The sequence below is a fragment of the Canis lupus genome, chromosome 19, assembly GCF_011100685.1.
Source record: "Canis lupus familiaris isolate Mischka breed German Shepherd chromosome 19, alternate assembly UU_Cfam_GSD_1.0, whole genome shotgun sequence".
NCBI lineage: Eukaryota > Metazoa > Chordata > Mammalia > Carnivora > Canidae > Canis > Canis lupus.
In genome coordinates, this window is record NC_049240.1 from 11877082 (window position 1) to 11894224 (window position 17143).

The following is a 17143-nucleotide window of genomic DNA, read 5'->3' on the forward strand; positions in this document are numbered from 1 at the left end:
TTTGTGCAAATATATATCTCATAAATAATATATTTTCATAAATAGTATATAATTTTATAAATGCAAATATGGATACACATGTATGATATATGCATATAATATATATGTAAATGTATAGATTTATATATGTGTATATAAGTAAATATAAGTGCATGGACATATAAATTAGAAGTAGATATAGTCCATTAAGCAAAACCTTACGAAAATGCTCAAGAAATCTAGAAGTGTGCTTAACGACAAGAAAGATTCACATTTGTAAACATCACAATATTAAAACATCCAATGAGCTACAGATAAACTGTCATGTCCATTGTAACAAATGAAAAAGTAAACCAAAAGGAAATGTTCAAAAAATATTTTATTTATTTATTCATGCGAGACACAGAGAAAGAAGGAGACATAGGCAGAGGGAGGAGCAGGCTCCCTGTGGGGAACCTGATGCAGAACTCCATATCAGGACCCCGGGATTTTGCCCTGAGCTAAAGGCAGACTTTCAACCACTGAACCACCCAGGTGTCCCCTAAAAGGAAATTTTAAAATGATCACTATTCTTGTATGCTGGCCACACAAAAATAGACTGGGAAGATCATTACCCTCAAGAAGAGACCCCAGGACTCTGAGGATTACTAAACCTCCCACAGATACTGTTGATGAAGAAAGCTCTACGGAAAAAGTATGACAATTGTACCTTCACCACAGGGCTGCACTTGGGTGCCTCACCATAAAACTCTTCCTGACATCTCTGTCAGAAGAAATTGAAACTTTCTTGACTTTCTTCTTGAACTATATTATGATTATTTATTTTTTTCATTTAGTATTCACCCTAGTAAACTTCTACAATAAGAGCATCTATAATCATTGTTTCTTCCTCAGAAATAGTGTACAGATATTCATTTAGTTGTTGCTTAATAAATGATGCTCTTCAGAAGAATGCCATCATTTTTCACACTTGGGTGAATGAACAGATCCATCTGCTCGTTTGCGATATACGATTAAATTGAATGTATGATGATTCCTGCTTTAATGGAACTTAAATTTCGATGGGAAAGCTAGACAGTTAATAATAATCATAAAGAGTAAGCAAAATTAAGTTAAAATGTACTAAGCCTAATGAAAAAAAAAAAAAAAAAAGACAAACCAGGGCAATTCAAAGGCCATTCTGAACAAAGAGAAAAAGGAGAGACCTCTCATGTAAGGTCAATCAACAATGGGCAATGAGGAAGTTTTTGCCATGTATTATAGCTGTCCAAATGTGGTATATATAAAACTTCCCAGATTTTGGTTAAAACATAAAACTTCCCAGATTTTGGTTACCTTAGAATCCAGAGAAATAAAGAAATAATAGCTGAAACAATGGCTTTAAACTAATGTGAATAATTTTAAGTGTAAAAACTGAGACAGGCTTCCAGAATATAAAGGTTTTTTTTTTTTTTCTATAAGAAAATTGTAGCAAGAGACTATTCTAAACTGTCCCCAAAATAGGAACCTAAGAACAGACTGCTGTGCTATTTCTCTACGAAAGCTGACTACTATTATATCCACCAAATTCACATGCCAGCTGAGAAAATTTGTTAGTAGAAAAAAAGATATTTCTTAGTGAATTTAATGCTTAGTAAGCACCCGTGGCAAAACCCTTTTTTGTTTTGTTTTGTTTTCTTTAAAAATGTTTTAAATGAATGAGAAGGCAAAATGCAATAAATAGAGGAAACCTTAGAATTAAATTTAAGTTTATTACTCAAGACATCTTTTGAAAATGTCATTTAGTACAAGCTTAACCAATTGCTTTTTACTGAAAGCCCTTTGATACAATTGAATGACTTTCCCTCTCCAAAGCAACCATCAACTGCTTAAATCAATACTGGCGAAATCATTCTGTACAATACCACCTGGGTTACAGAGGATAGTTTTCCAATTGTAGAGCCATATATATTAGACACCATACGGAAAATGTACACCAAGTGCCAAACATACGTGAAGAAAATCTGTCCCCGATAGGGGGACTAAACAGAACAAACAATGAACTTCAACTCCATATCACATTCTGAAAAGACAAGAACACAGCAAAGGGCAAACTGCCAATGAGAATTTGGGGGGAGGGAAGGGAAACTATCGCTCTACTGAGCAATAGAAAACTGATAAAGGATGATGAGGTTGTAATTATTGTATGATTTTGTATGTAAATATGCCAAGAGTTCTGTCAACTTCCATAGAGCTGAATGTCCTATGATGAAAGTATGTTAAAAGTTCATCTTATATGTAATTTCATAGAAAAGACTTGTAAACCCAAATCAAAATATCTAGGATGACTCTATCAACAAACTTCTATCAATGAATAGCACAGTCTTAGATCGTACCTATCTTTGATAAGGAAATTTTTAGCTCTTATTAGATGATCTCTAGGATCTCTGTGTCTTGTGAAATCTATGACTGTATAATATAACTTTTATTTATGCATCTGCAGAACAAAGTACATACAGCAGTCATCCTAGGTGATACGCATAAAAGACTTAAGATGTCAATAAATTCTGCTTTTCAAAGAGCTCAAAGTCAAGTACAGAAATTCATATCTATTTTCTATTGTCATAATGGGGTGCATTTTAAACATTAATTCCAAGATAAAAGATGGATGATAATACTTCTATCTGAAGTGTGCTCTGAGGAGAGTCAGATAACTAGGGGACCAAGAAGAAGGAAAAAGATACATGGCTGCTCTGTAGAATTTTTAATTTTCTATTTGCTTAAAATTTCAAATCAACAAACAACTCTTAAATTGATGAATAAATAAATACCAATTAATTAGGCCAGGTTCATTTTTAAGTTTGTTCTTGTATTTTCTATAACTTAACAGATGGTACATTATTATATACTACTGAAAGAAGTGTCCAAGCATCTGAATACTTGCTAATAGTGTTTGTGCCTCTCTGATCTCTGATCATAACACTGATTCCGATACAAAATGTTGATTTTTTTAAGTGGGGAAAATTGATTATTATATTTGCAGTGGGTGAAAGAAAATGATTATGTGACAAAATAAAGTCTTGATTTTTTTAAAATTTGTTACAAATAGGTTCCAAAAAAAAAAAAAAAAAAAAAAAAGAACAGATACAAAAACCTACTTGTATTTCATGCCATAAAAGCATCAGGTAAATTTCCCAGGATCCAGAGGAATAGAAAATTAGAATATCTTTGAACTAGTTTCTTCATAACTTTGGCTTTATTTTTGTGTGTATGAAGTTAAATAGGTAAAAGTGATTTTATATGTAGATACAATTATACCTCAAGAAAGAATAAGTAAAAATAAAATGCAGTTTATGAATTTTTATTAAAATTGGTATAAGCCAAAAAAAAAATAATAAAATTGGTATAAGCCAAATTATTTTTGGAAAGTCATGTGACATCTCTAAAACCATATTGATGTAATGAAAGGAAATGAGAACTAGAAATTAAGTTGTACGGTACTGCACTTAATTATCTTCTTTATTATTCAATGTTCTCCACATTTATTTGTATATTTAAAATATTCGTATTAATATTTACTTTTAACATAAGTAATGTAAGAATTTCAAATATTCAACATATTCAAAAATTATATTTAAATATGTATATATGGATTCTCAGAATCTTAATCCAACAGAAGCTATAATAATACATATGATATTCAAAATATGAGTTATTTTTTTAAAGAGAAAAATAGATTAACAAAAACATTATCTTTCTACTACAATCACTCATGTTCATGGACCTGGGAATGATATCATCACTGAACTTTTCAGAGCCATTACAAAGATTTAATTTATGTTCTGCAAAATATTGCCATTCTGAAAGTTCAGTGCAAGTGTTATTTATTGTATTGGAGCCTTAAAAATCAACCAAGTACTGAAATTCCCTAATAACTGACATTTCATTTAACCTTTTTAGCTAAAATAACATATAGAGTTTATTTCCTTGAATAGATCTTGCCAGGTGAGGCTAATCTTTACTTGATTCAACAACCCAGAGATAATAATGTGACATATCAGATCTTTTATTAATGAAAATATTGGCTTACTCTTTGAGGAATATGAGACCACTGTACTTTTGCAAATAGTGTTCAACATTAACTAAATATTACTAAATAACAACTAAAAAATAACATGGTCATTTATTTAGCAAAAAAGTTCTTATCAATTATTCTAAGTTCTGAGCAAATAAAGTTTTAAAAAATATTCAGCTTAATCTTAGTATCTCACTGTGATTATCTATTAAAAAAGAATTCAATTACTAAGACTATATCCAGAACATTTGACTAAAATTGTTTTATATATTAATCATGAGATTTGAGATTAAACACATTTTCTTTCAGATGATTTTACTTTGTCAAAGGAATAGAGGATTCAAGATTCCAATATTTTTTCTCACATACTTAATCTCTGTGTTTGGGGGCCCTTGCTAAACCCAAATATCATGACCTGCAAGATTATCTTGAATGATAACCAAAAACTGGGAGGCTGTTAATCCTGGTTAGCAAGATCAGTCTGAGTACTTTCTGGCAACAGCAGAAAATCTGCTTGCAAGCAGTCCCCAGTGTCCTTGCCATCATACTGATGCCCATGGCGGACTTAGGCTGGTATTTGGCAGGCACAGGCTATGGCAGATATATGATGGAGGAAGCAGGTACCTGCACACCTTCTGCTTTTGAGGAACAGCCATGGCATAGCAACAGGCATCACCAGAGGACCAGCATAGAGGAGAAATGGCAACTGCCATACAGTATCTAAGGTCAAGTCTATGGGCTAAATACCAGATTGCCTCAGAATTTACAGAATGATTTGGAGCAATCTGTAGAGTGTTAGAATCCCAATGAAGCAAATATGGGTGAATGTGGGCAAATAGTCCTGTTACTGGTTTTGAACAGCAGTTGTGTCATTCACTAGTTATATAATCTTGGAGAATGTTGTGGTCTTGGCTTCAGTTTATTCATCTCTAAAATATGAGTGATGGCAGCCATTAGAAAAGACAAATACCCACCATTTGCTTTGACATGGATGGAACTGGAGGGTATTATGCTGAGTGAAATAAGTCAATCGGAGAAGGACAAACATTATATGGTCTCATTCATTTGGGGAATATAAAAAATAGTGAAAGGGAATAAAGGGGAAAGGAGAAAAAAATGAGTGGGAAATATCAGAAAGGGAGACAGAACATGAAAGACTCCTAACTCTGGGAAATGAACAAGCCAGGTAAAGTTCATTCATGAGGGGTGGTGGAAAGGGAGGTGGGCGGGGGGTGGGGGTGACTGGGTGACAGGCACTGAGGGGAGCACTTGACGGATGAGCACTGGGTGTTATTCTATATGTTGGCAAATTGAACACCAATAAAAAATAAATTTATAATAAAAAAATAAAATAAAATATGAGTGATGGGGTACCTGAGTGGCTCAGCTGCTTAAACGATGACCTTTGGCCTATTGTTGGCTATTGCTTTTAATTTGTTTCTTTTCTTTCTGGCTCAGGTCATGATCTCAGGGTCCTGGGATAGAGCTCTGTGTAGGGCTTCCTATTCAGGAGGGAGTCTGCTTCTCCCCTCCCTATGCCTCACCCCCCTCGATCTTGCTCTTTCTCTCGCTAGCTCTCTCAAATAAATAAAATATTTAAAAAAATAAATACAATGAGTGATAATAATAATTAATGAGTAGGATTGTCGGGGGATTAAATCAGCATATACATATACATGTGTGTATGTATGTATATATATGTGTGTATATATATATATATAAATCATAAACACTATACAAATGTTAGTTGCTGCTGTTTTTAGTATTTACCCCTAGAATGCTGTGTCCCAGGAAGTATGAGTTATGTTATCGATTTTTCTTTTTTATCATGGCAGGTGGGGATCCTGGAACAGAGAAAGCTAAAACAATGGAAAGTGAACAAAAAAGTTGACAAGGCTAGCAATTGCTGTTCATATTTAAATTCCAAGCAAATAATATAAATGGCCAAGTAAGTTCACTGATGGACTGCTTATTTAAGACATACTTTAAAGTGAGTTCAGGTAGGCAGGTTTTGGAATGTGATAAATGAATTAAACTGTGTCGGTTTCAAACTGCCACCATTAGAATCTAATTCAAATTTAAATAGCAATTTAAACAGTATAAAAGATTGCCCTCATTGGTCCTCCATAATCTTAACCTTTGGAGCTTTCCACAGAATAGATAGTAAATTGAATTAATTATTAGCCTTTCACCTTGGGGACCTAGGTAGAAATCAGCAGCTCAGAAGACAGCTAATGAGATTGGTAGCTCCATTTCAGTCCCCGGTGTACTCTAATCCTCAACACATATCCACCTGTCGTATTTTCCCACTGCTTCTTTTTAGTGAATAAAATTCTAAGAAGTCAGAGTTGGCTGACATTTAAAATCCTCTTTGCAAAGTGACATAGTTGTGTATACCAGTAAGGTCGAAACAATGTCGTGTGTAGAGATCACAGGAGAAAAATAAAAAAGAAAGAAATTAAAAGTAATAGCCAATAGGTTCCCATCATTCCTGGAATACATTTTTATTTCTAATACCTCCTATTAAAGTATTTATCTCATTATGTATTCATTCATTCATTTATTCATTCTTTCATTCATTTATATATTCAATAAACATTTATGAATGAATGCCATATGCCAGTTTGGGTGGGTCCTGGGTATCTATCATCATAGAATTTATTGCCTGATGAAACAGTAAAAATGAGTTTAATAGGAAATTTAATTACTGTGTGATAAGAGATGCTAAAGGCGAAATATAGAGTTGTATAATCTGAACCAGGAAGTGCTAAATGGGTTTTGGAAGGAAATGACATCTAAGTTGAGTCTTACAAAAAAAGAGCAGACATTAATCAGCCTTGCAAAAGGAATGAAGGTCTGGGTAGTTTATCCCAGGAAGGAAAGATGGGATGTGCCTAACCCTGGAATGTTGAATACTTCAATAGAGCTGCAACATTGTGCAGGGTTCAGAGAAGACATTGAAGAGAAAAATAAACTCAGTACACTGTGAGACATTTAAAGCAATATGGGCTCTTTCTTGAAGGCAAGGTCAAGTTCTAAGTCTTTTCTGCAAGAAAATGACCTCATCAGATTTGCATCTTAGAAAGATCATCCTGGCTGCATTTATGAAGAAAGCATTAGTGCTGAACAGGACTTGGGTCTGGCAAACCTGTAAAATGACTCTTGCGAGAAACCAAATTACTAATCATGGTGAACTAAATTCAACTAATAATAACAGAAAAAAGACAAAAGTGAACAGCATTGAAAAACACTTGATATATCAACAGGATTGATGAGTAGATGAGCGAAGAGAAAAAGATATGGAAGTCAAGCGAAAGACCCCATTTTCTTGTTTGATCCAACAAGTGGGGGCGGGGTGTCTGTGGTGTTGAGAAAAGTAACAAAATCCAGATATGCATATCAACCACACTGTTGAAATCTAACTCTCCGTGGGGCTCTCATATGTCTGCATGTCTTCTGTTCCAGACTACGTTTGCATGGATGTCTGTATAGGAACAAGACTCAGAACACACAGTGCGGGCCACCTAGGAAGACTGCAGATTTTTTAATACTAGTAGTCTTCCTCCAGACAAAGCTTGGGCAGGTTTGCTAGAAGCCACATTTAAAAGATTAGGACTTCCTTAGCTTGGGATCTCACCTATGACACAACCTCACTGTGTATGCAACATCCAACCAGGCCCCGCTCTGCAATGTCCCATGGAATCTGTAAGACAAAAGGAACTGGTGTGTGGTGAGTTACAATGTCCTTTGTCTCTGACCCAGTAGCCTCCTGTCTTCTGCTGATGACCATGAAACTGCAACAGGTTAGGTTGCTCTCATGTAAGTCAGCCTCACAAATTCACAATTCCTGAACACTGCTATCCTCAACCTCTTCATTATCTCCAAGTTAAAAACTATTTAAGGTTGTGGGTTTGGATTTTCTGTGGGGATATTATGTTGAAGGTAGAAATTTGAAGTTGGAAGATATGTTAAAGGAGTTTTAAGACTTTTCAGACTTTTATATGACTATAAATACCTAGGTCCTATGTTTTTGTATCTCTGCTTACGTTTATGCACTTAATTTTTAATAGGTTGGTAACTAGCATTTGTATCAAGAAAACTATGTAATTAGTGTTTGCAAGACATCATTTTTCATATTATGAACCCAAGTTTTTTTAAATGTGCATAAAGCAAATTCAGATTTTAACATTAGAGAATTGAAATCGGTAAATTTGTAGGAATTTTTGTTGATTCAATTTGTTTCCTGCAATTACTGCTGAAATGAAAGCAACAATTTAACAAGGAAATGGACTTATAAACTGTAAAGGAAATGGTATATATATTTTTAAAGATTTCATTTACTTATTTGACAGAGAGAGAGAGAGAGTGAGAGGAAGCACAAGCAGGGGGAGCAGCAGGCAGGAGAAGCAGAAGCAAACTTCCCGCTGAGCAGGAAGCCCAATGTGGGGCTCCATCCCAGAACCCTGGGAATATGACCTGAGCAGAAGGCAGAAGCTTAACCAACTGAGCCATCCAGGTGCCCCAAAGCAATGGCACATTTTGTAGCTGAAATAAAAAATGCTTTCAACAAACATTTTCCAGTAAATTGTAGAGGCTAGAGATATGACAATGAATAAGAAATCATCCCTGTCCTCAAAAAATGAATAATGTAAATAGAAAACTGGTACAGAAATATTCTAAGTAGAAAAATAATTTATTTATTATTCTCAAGTACATGTTTGAAAATTGAACCCCACACTGTGCCTTTACTTCTTATTATTTAATTTAAGCAATACGTTGGTTAAAATTGTGTCCCCTCGATTGTGTTAACAACACACTAGCTTCGGAATAATTCAAATTATCATCATCATTGTCATGGGCATTTTATTTATATAATGAAGGTAAACTTCTATGGGAAAGGATTTTCTATTAACACTGAAACAAAGCCCGTTCTCTTTGTGAGTGAAATTTGAGATACTAATTTTGTGACCCTGGTTAAAGATATTTGAGGAATTTAGATGTCCTATCATCTTTTCTTCCAACTTCTCAAACTTTTTGAACTGAGTATAATAGTTCAAAATATTGGTTTACTTATGGCCAATTGATAATCATTGATAATGGCCCACTAAACATGCTCTTAATTCTACCTTTTCTTTTTCTTTTTTTAAATATTTTACTTATTTATTCATGAGACACATAGAGAGAGAGAGAGAGGCAGAGACACAGGCAGAGGGAGAAGCAGGCTCCATGCAGGGAGCCCAACGTGGGACTGCATCCTGGGACCCCAGGATCATGCCCTGGTCTGAAGGCGGCACTAAACCGCTGAGCCACCTGGGCGTCCCTAATTCTCCCTTTTCTGACATCAAGGCCTTAGCTCTCAAAGATTTGCCGTGAAGGAAGGCTGGTCCTTTGTCATGTGTCTACTTCGTTTTATTAGAAAGTCAAAATGATAAAGATAACTGAAAATACAGCCTACCTTCAACTATAAGGACCAATAAAACCCCTCGCTACTACTAAATTTTGCAGCTGTTCTTCTGACATGAGGGTATGCTCCCCTCTGGGCACCTACCATGATGACAAATACATATAAAACCATAAATAAGCACACGGGGTCTTCCCAGAAAATAAATATTCCCTGGAGATTTGGAAAACAAATGTGTTGAATTGTGGCACTCTTAAAAGTGCTAAAGCAAAATACACAACTTAATGTTTTTTTCCTTTGCCAACCCATTCTCATGGTTTTGTGCAGCAATAAATTTTATATTAGACAATATGGCAGTATTAGTTTTCTTACATCTGAAAGACCATGTTTTTGCCAAGAGAAAAAGTTATGCTAATATCACTAGTCTTCAGAGAGGACTAGCACTAATCAACCAGGGAGGGCGACTTGGAATGCAGCATTTCCTAGCGAGTCCAAAACACCTGCACAACCATTAGTTTTCTTGAAATTTAGTTTGGCACCTTATGAATTAAAATTCCTCTGATAATTGTACCCAATGAAATGTTTTATGTTGTTTTGTTTCGTTCCTCTCTATGTGCGCCTTACTTATTCATTAATGTATTCTGGAAAATTGCTTCGGGAATTTTGCTTGGTAAGTATTGATGTCATCGGATTTGGGCTATTACGAAAACTTTTGTAAAAATCAGGATTCTTGACTTTATCTCTTATTTTATTGTCACCATAGCTCCTCAGTTCACAGTTCTGTGCATGTACCCCAAATCTGACTTTATGTTGTGGACTAACTAACTTATTCCAGTTCAGCTTCCCAAAGTGAATAAAAATAGACTGGTATGTTCTCCTACAGACTTATATTGGTATCTTGAAAAGATTAGAATCTGAAAATTGCTAGTCTGACAAATCTGTTATTAAGTTCTGGTTCTGGCACTTATTAATGCATGTGATATCATCTGAGTATCACTCTTCCCAGCTTTTTAAGATCCCCTTTCTCATTCAAATGGTGATTCTGAAGATTAAGAAAGATAAAGTAGGTAAAAACAGTGTTTTTTTTTTAATCTCAGAAAAATAAATGTAGAAAAACACTTGATTAATATAATATTGTTTTTAGAGCCTCACCATCTCTGTCACGTCAGTTTGAAGACTTTGAAACTTATCAATGGTCCTCTTAAATGTCAAATCCAGAAATGAAAAAAAAAGCACATTTTAACTATTTTCTGTTAGCTGTATAGGTATTCATAGATTGTATCACATTTAAAGTCAGTTAAAGGGAAAAAGGTACATAAAGTAGGCATTTTAATCCTCAAAAGAAATGTCTCATAATGGAATTAAATACCTTAGCCAATATTAAAGAAATCCATTAATCAATCAGAGTTTAAGTCTCCTAGCTGTGTTAGCCGTAAGACTTCTAGTTGCAGTTACATAACTTGTGTTTATGGTGTGTTTTAAGGAAGGCAACTTGTTTCAATAAATGTAGAAATACTTTCCTGAGTCTGTAGTGGAAGTTAGAGACAGATTGTAGAAAAGAGAGAGGAGAGGAGGCAGTGCTAGAGGGAAGGAGAAACACAAGTGAAGAATTGAACACTCGTCTGCATCAGTCACTTCAGAGCCAGTGCAATAATAAGGAGAAATTGAAACAAACTGCCTTATACTTCCCATAATTCCCTGGAGGAGTCTATACTCGACACACATTTGTTTGTACTGCAGGGCTTCAGTAAAATTTATATGAGTCTTTAATGTTTGGGGGCATTAGTGACTTACAGGAAAGTGGAAGCATTTCATAATTCATGTAAATCTTTCTTTCAGGAGGAGATATCTGAGTAGAAGAATTTCACTCAGTTAAAGGATATCAAGACATAAAAAAATGTGAAAAATTCAGCAAATTGACTAGAAATTGAAGCCAAGCATATGCGGGAACATTTGAATGACCAACTAATAAAACAACCTAAATCATCTTCTGAGGGAGAAAAGTTATGAAGAGTTAACTTCATCATGACGTCGTCACTGGGTAGATTACTAAAAAATATAAAAATAAAAATAAAAAATAATAATGTTCACCCTCTGTTCGAGACTCCTTTAGTTAGGTCAGATGTAGCTTTTATGTGAGGTTTAAAGTCAGACATGTCCATATAAATGAAGATTCCACATTCTGGAATCTATCTACACAAACCATTTTGATGAAGCAGAACCATTTTATCTACTGTAAAGTAATCTTCCAAATACCAAGAATGAGCTACTCATGTACCTAACTTCATGAGTGCAACTGGAATCTTGGCACAGATAGGAAGGCATTAGATAAGCAATTAGCTTCTGTGTGGTTTTAGAGTGCACAAATGAAGGCATACTTCTACAAAACACGCTGCCAGACTCAGTGTAGGGTGGCTATTTTGGCATGAACAGGCCCATTAACTGAATAATTAAAAGAGCACTTGGCCCTGATGTTCTGAACAAATTCCAGCTTGGTTAATTATATGCACTTATTGCCATTTTAATCCTCCCTGCAATTTCAACTGGACTCAAAGTTTCCCTGAATCCTCTGTCCTAAAATAGTATTCTGCTGAATATAGGGTGTTTTTCTTCTACTCCTGTTTGTGTCCAATTGTTTGGTATTAGTACCATGAAGTTCAATTTGTGGTTTCTGGTGAGAATATAGACAACAGAACCTACTCTGAGGAAAATTTGTTGGCAAATATGTTCAATTTCCATGAGTCCCAAGGGCTTCTGGGAAAGTAAAAAATTAATCTTGTCAAATACTGTTGACAACATAGGTTAACTATGGATGTGGATGCTCACATGAACCCTTGAAAATGTACTGGATGTCTGTGTCCTTTAATAAATAAGTAGCTGAACAAAAGAAGCGCTAATGTAGAATCACTGTCATAGACAATATCCTAGCATTTGACACTTTTTCCTGATTGCTTTTCTTCCCAGGTAGGAATGCTTGCACTCTACAATCTTAGATTTTCTTTCTTAATTCTCATACAGTGAAAGAGCAAAAAGTCAGATATATGTGTTTGTGTACATAAAGCTTTAAATACATGCATGTTTCCAAAGTTGCATTTCCATAATCATAATTTTTGCACTTTTAGAGTTCGTACAACTGCTTAAAAAAAAAAGCACTGCTAATTTTTCAGGTCTCTTTTACAGAGTGAGGACACAAAAGCTACAGGAAATCTATCAGCGAGTTGTGCTATAATTATTATTCTTATATTTTGACATTGTGTAACTACTCCCTCCTTTATCAATAACCACTCAATAGACAAAGTATTTTATAATGAGGATCTCTATTAAAGAATTGGACAGTTTAAATTTTTTTTTAACTTTGGTATTGAATCTGGAATAGAATTTAGATGATAATTATTTTAGGAATATTATTTAATATATAGATAAAGATAGATATAGATATAAACAAGCATACACATGTTGATTAAGTGCATTTAAAAATAATGAAGTTTTAATGCTGATATTTATTATACTGTATAACACCATACATTGTTAGAGTATGAAATAAAACTCAAATGTGCACAGATATCCTATTAAAATTTGATATAATGAAGTCAGAAAAGGTATTGGAATAAATATATTGTTTAATAATAATAAAAGATGGGAACCCTGGGTGACTCAGTGGTTTAGCACCTGCCTTTGGCCCAGGGTGTGATCCTGGGGTCCCAGGATTGAGTCCCGCATTGGGCTCCCTACATGGAGCCTGCTTCTCCCTCTGCCTGTGTCTCTGCATTCTCTCCCTCTCTGTCTTTCTCTCTCTCTCTCTTTCTCTGTCTCTCATGAATAAATAAATAAAATCTTTTAAAAAATAATTAAAATTTGCAAATGAATTGTTTATAATGTTTATTACTATTTTACCATGCTGTATGAAAACTATTAAATTTGAAAAACATTTTTTAAATAGTCAAAAATAGGCTAACTAAAACATATGAAATTCACTTGGGATCAAGGGATAGTGAGAAGTTCAGAGTAGATAACTAGGGGTATCTGGATGGCACAGTTGGTTAAGTGTCTTGACTCTTGTTTCAACTCATGATCTCAGGGTCTTAAAGCAGCATGGAGTCTGCTTTAGATTCTCTCTCTAAAATAAATACATAAATCTTCAAAAAAAAAAAAAAAAGAGAGAGAGAGAGAGCAACCATACCTTGCCTGAAACTTCTGCTACTACCCACACACATAACTTTATGATGAGTTCTCAGGATGCATGCAAAAGGAAATTGTGTATTTAATTATGGATAATTACTTTTTCAAGAACACATAGGAGCCAGCTAGTCACTATTAATTTTCATCTCCAATATGAACTTACAATTTTGGCAAGCTCTTAGAACGTTTTGATGACCTTTACCATTTGTCAGCAAGTGCATTGTGGGTGGGATTGATTTTGGCATGCAGTATGCATTGTAGATACTCGATACATATTGGATAATTGAGCACAGCTGTTATTAAATAATACACAGGGATGCACTCCTAACCCAGGAATTAATATTGTTAGGAATTCAAATGGTAATTTTAAAATATCCTTCTTTCAGATCCTTGTCATTTGATGGAACTCTGTGCGAGGCATAAGGGATTAGAAATCTGAATTGAGATTCTAAATCTTTTTTTCTTAAAATGACCTTTGATGGTAATCATATAAATGTATTTAGTTAAGTTGAAATAAAATGTTGACATAGTATTCTTTGGCATGGTATTCCAGATAGAATGCTAAATTCTGTTTGAATTTGCTTTGTATAGTCATACTCAATTTCTGTAATGTGTTTTTTGCAATTACTCCTTTTTAAAATTTCCACTATTTCTTGAATGGTGGCCAACTAAAATTCAAGAATAAAATTCCTATATTACCTTTATTTTAAAGTACATATTTTATATGTCCACAATTTAAATATGTATGATAAAATTAATTATTAGAAATCATCCTGAATACATTATATAAAAACAACCACTAAGGCAATTTTTTAAAAGGGAAATATTGATCCTTTTTTAAAAGAAAACTCAAATGGCAAGCACTATTAGTATAGATATGTTTGGGTAAATTTCAGATAAATGTTAAATTGTATATGTATGTGTATATCTGTTCTTTTTTTTAATTTAATATATTTAAATAAGGAATTATGATATTTTTATTTTTTATTTTCTCTATTGTAACTTTCTCTTCTTATATTTATGACCAAGGCTCAATTAAAAAAAAAAAAAAAGGGATCCCTGGGTGGTGCAGCAGTTTGGCGCCTGCCTTTGGCCCAGGGCGTGATCCTGGAGACCCGGGATCGAATCCCACGTCGGGCTCCCGGTGCATGGAGCCTGCTTCTCCCTCTGCCTGTGTCTCTGCGCCTCTCTCTCTCTCTCTCTGTGACTATCTTAAATAAATAAAAATTAAAAAAAAAAAAGAATTCCTGGGAATAACAGTATACAACAGAATACCAATAAATTGCAAATCAGGTGTGAATTTATTATGCTTGTTATATTTCCTTTTAAGTCTTTAAACTAAATAGACAATATGTGAAAAAATCACTGTTTAAATAAATTATTTTATTTTATTTTATATATACATGTTTTTTGGAGTTCGATTATTTTAAAATATTTTAACAAATGGCCAAAAAACTGGTAATCACTACAAAACAGAAACTTGACTTTATAAATAGTATTTACTATCAAAAAAGCCATGGGAATAATATAATAATAATAATAATAATAATAATAATAATAATCTTTTTGGGCCGTATTTGTTGTTCCTGAGTTTGGTCAGTTTCGCACATAAAATCAGTATGTTTCTAGAAAAAACTTGTTTCCTAGTTTTATGTAGCATAGAAAAGAAATGGAAAGTGTTCAGTGCAGAATGAAGCCCTGCCTTATGCATCTTACAGTTGAAATGGAAAGTTCCAAGGTGGTGTCTACAGGAGGCTAAAGCAGCCAATAAAGGCAACAAGCTGGCACATCTGTTTGGGGGTAAGGGTAAAAGCAAACTGGTTTTTCAGTTAATCTCTTTAGCAAGTTAGTTTTTCTTTAAAAAAATAAAACAGGATGGCGCCTGGGTGACTCAGTGGTTGAGTGTGCCGTCGGCTCAGGATGTGACCCCAGGATCCTGGAATCGAGTTCTGCATAAGGCTCCCCACAGGGAGCCTGCTTCTCCCTCTGCCTATGTCTCTGCCTCTCTCCGTGTCTCTCATGAATAAATAAATAAAATCTTTTAAAAAATAAAATAAAATACACAAAAACAAAGATATGTCAGTCTGATACCCAGGGTAAGTATGATATCTTACATTTGAGTTGCCTCTCTTCTTAGGTTTAACCCATGAAGATGGCATGTGAGATCCTAAATATTGCATTAAACTTCCATCATTTCCAAATCTTCAGTAAATTATTGTCAAAATTAGAGCTTGCTCTCAGAGGAATTAGCAGAGGACTTTTGTCTACACTAAGGATGAAAGAGGAAAAGGAAAAGCCAGGTCAGGAACTGCAGGGCCAGTCCCCCTGGAAAGAAAAGTAACTGATGTCCAGAAGTCCAAAGCCAGAAAAAAGAAATCAACGTGCAGGAAAATTTGGGGACAAAGAAATATCCCCTAAAGATTCCAGAAACACTTTGGTTTTTGATAAATGTTCATTCTCAAATTTCAAAAATGCCTGGCTCATTTTATGGTCACTCTTATATGGTCACTTTGTTTGGTTTCCATCAAAGGTAATTATTTTTTTTTTTTTTTTTTTTTTTTTTTTTTTTTTATTTTCCATCAAAGGTAATTAAAAGCTGAAATTTCCCATGAAGAACTCTATGACAGACATTCTTATTGTTATCAGCAGATATAAATTACTTTTAGTCATTAATTACTGATCGGGGTGTTGATATAATTAAATAAAGAAAGCTATTTCATAGCAAAGAGGTGGTGATCTTTTAAGCCACCTTTCATTGATTTCATTTTGCAAGAATTATGAGTATGTGGCCACAAAGGAATGTCTATTTACAGGAAGCTTGTCTCTGGAGTTACCTGCACATATAAAACCTAGAAAAAACATCTGTGAAAGGCAAGACTCATTTGGTTCCTAATAAAAGTTACCCTTGGGAAGGTCATTCAGCCTACACGATCTTTCACTGCCACTGCACACTTCAGAGGGAAGAAAATAAGAACATCAAAGTCTTACTATTTTATAAATAACTTTGTCAGGTACCAGTTTAAGACCTTTTTAAAAATGCACAGTCAGCAGTATAGTTGTAAAAGGTAAAAAGAACTGAAAGTCGACGCCCCCACTGTGCCTTCTACCTTCACGCTGACTGTGGACTGTGAGTTGTTTGAAGAGAAAAATTGGAAACTGAGACCAGACACAGGCCTCAGAGATGGTTTTCACCTGTTCTTCTCAGTGTCCATTATTGAAGCAAGTGGGAGCTACAGCACTTCCCCCAGGAGTTGAGCTTGTATTTGACAACAGAAATATAGAAATATAAAAAATACGGACACTCCTACCAGCATGCTTAAAGCAACCTGGTTCAAAAGTGATTTCAAATTTGGCAAAGTTTTAACATTTATTTCTGTTTTCTTATTGGTCAAAGAAATTAATGCATATTACATAGGGCCATCCTAACAGAACAAGCACATTTCTGCGAAAGAAAGCACATTTCTGTGTAATACATTGTCCTAAGTGCATCCCTCATTTATAGAAAAATCCTTTTCTTTACTGCAGCTTCT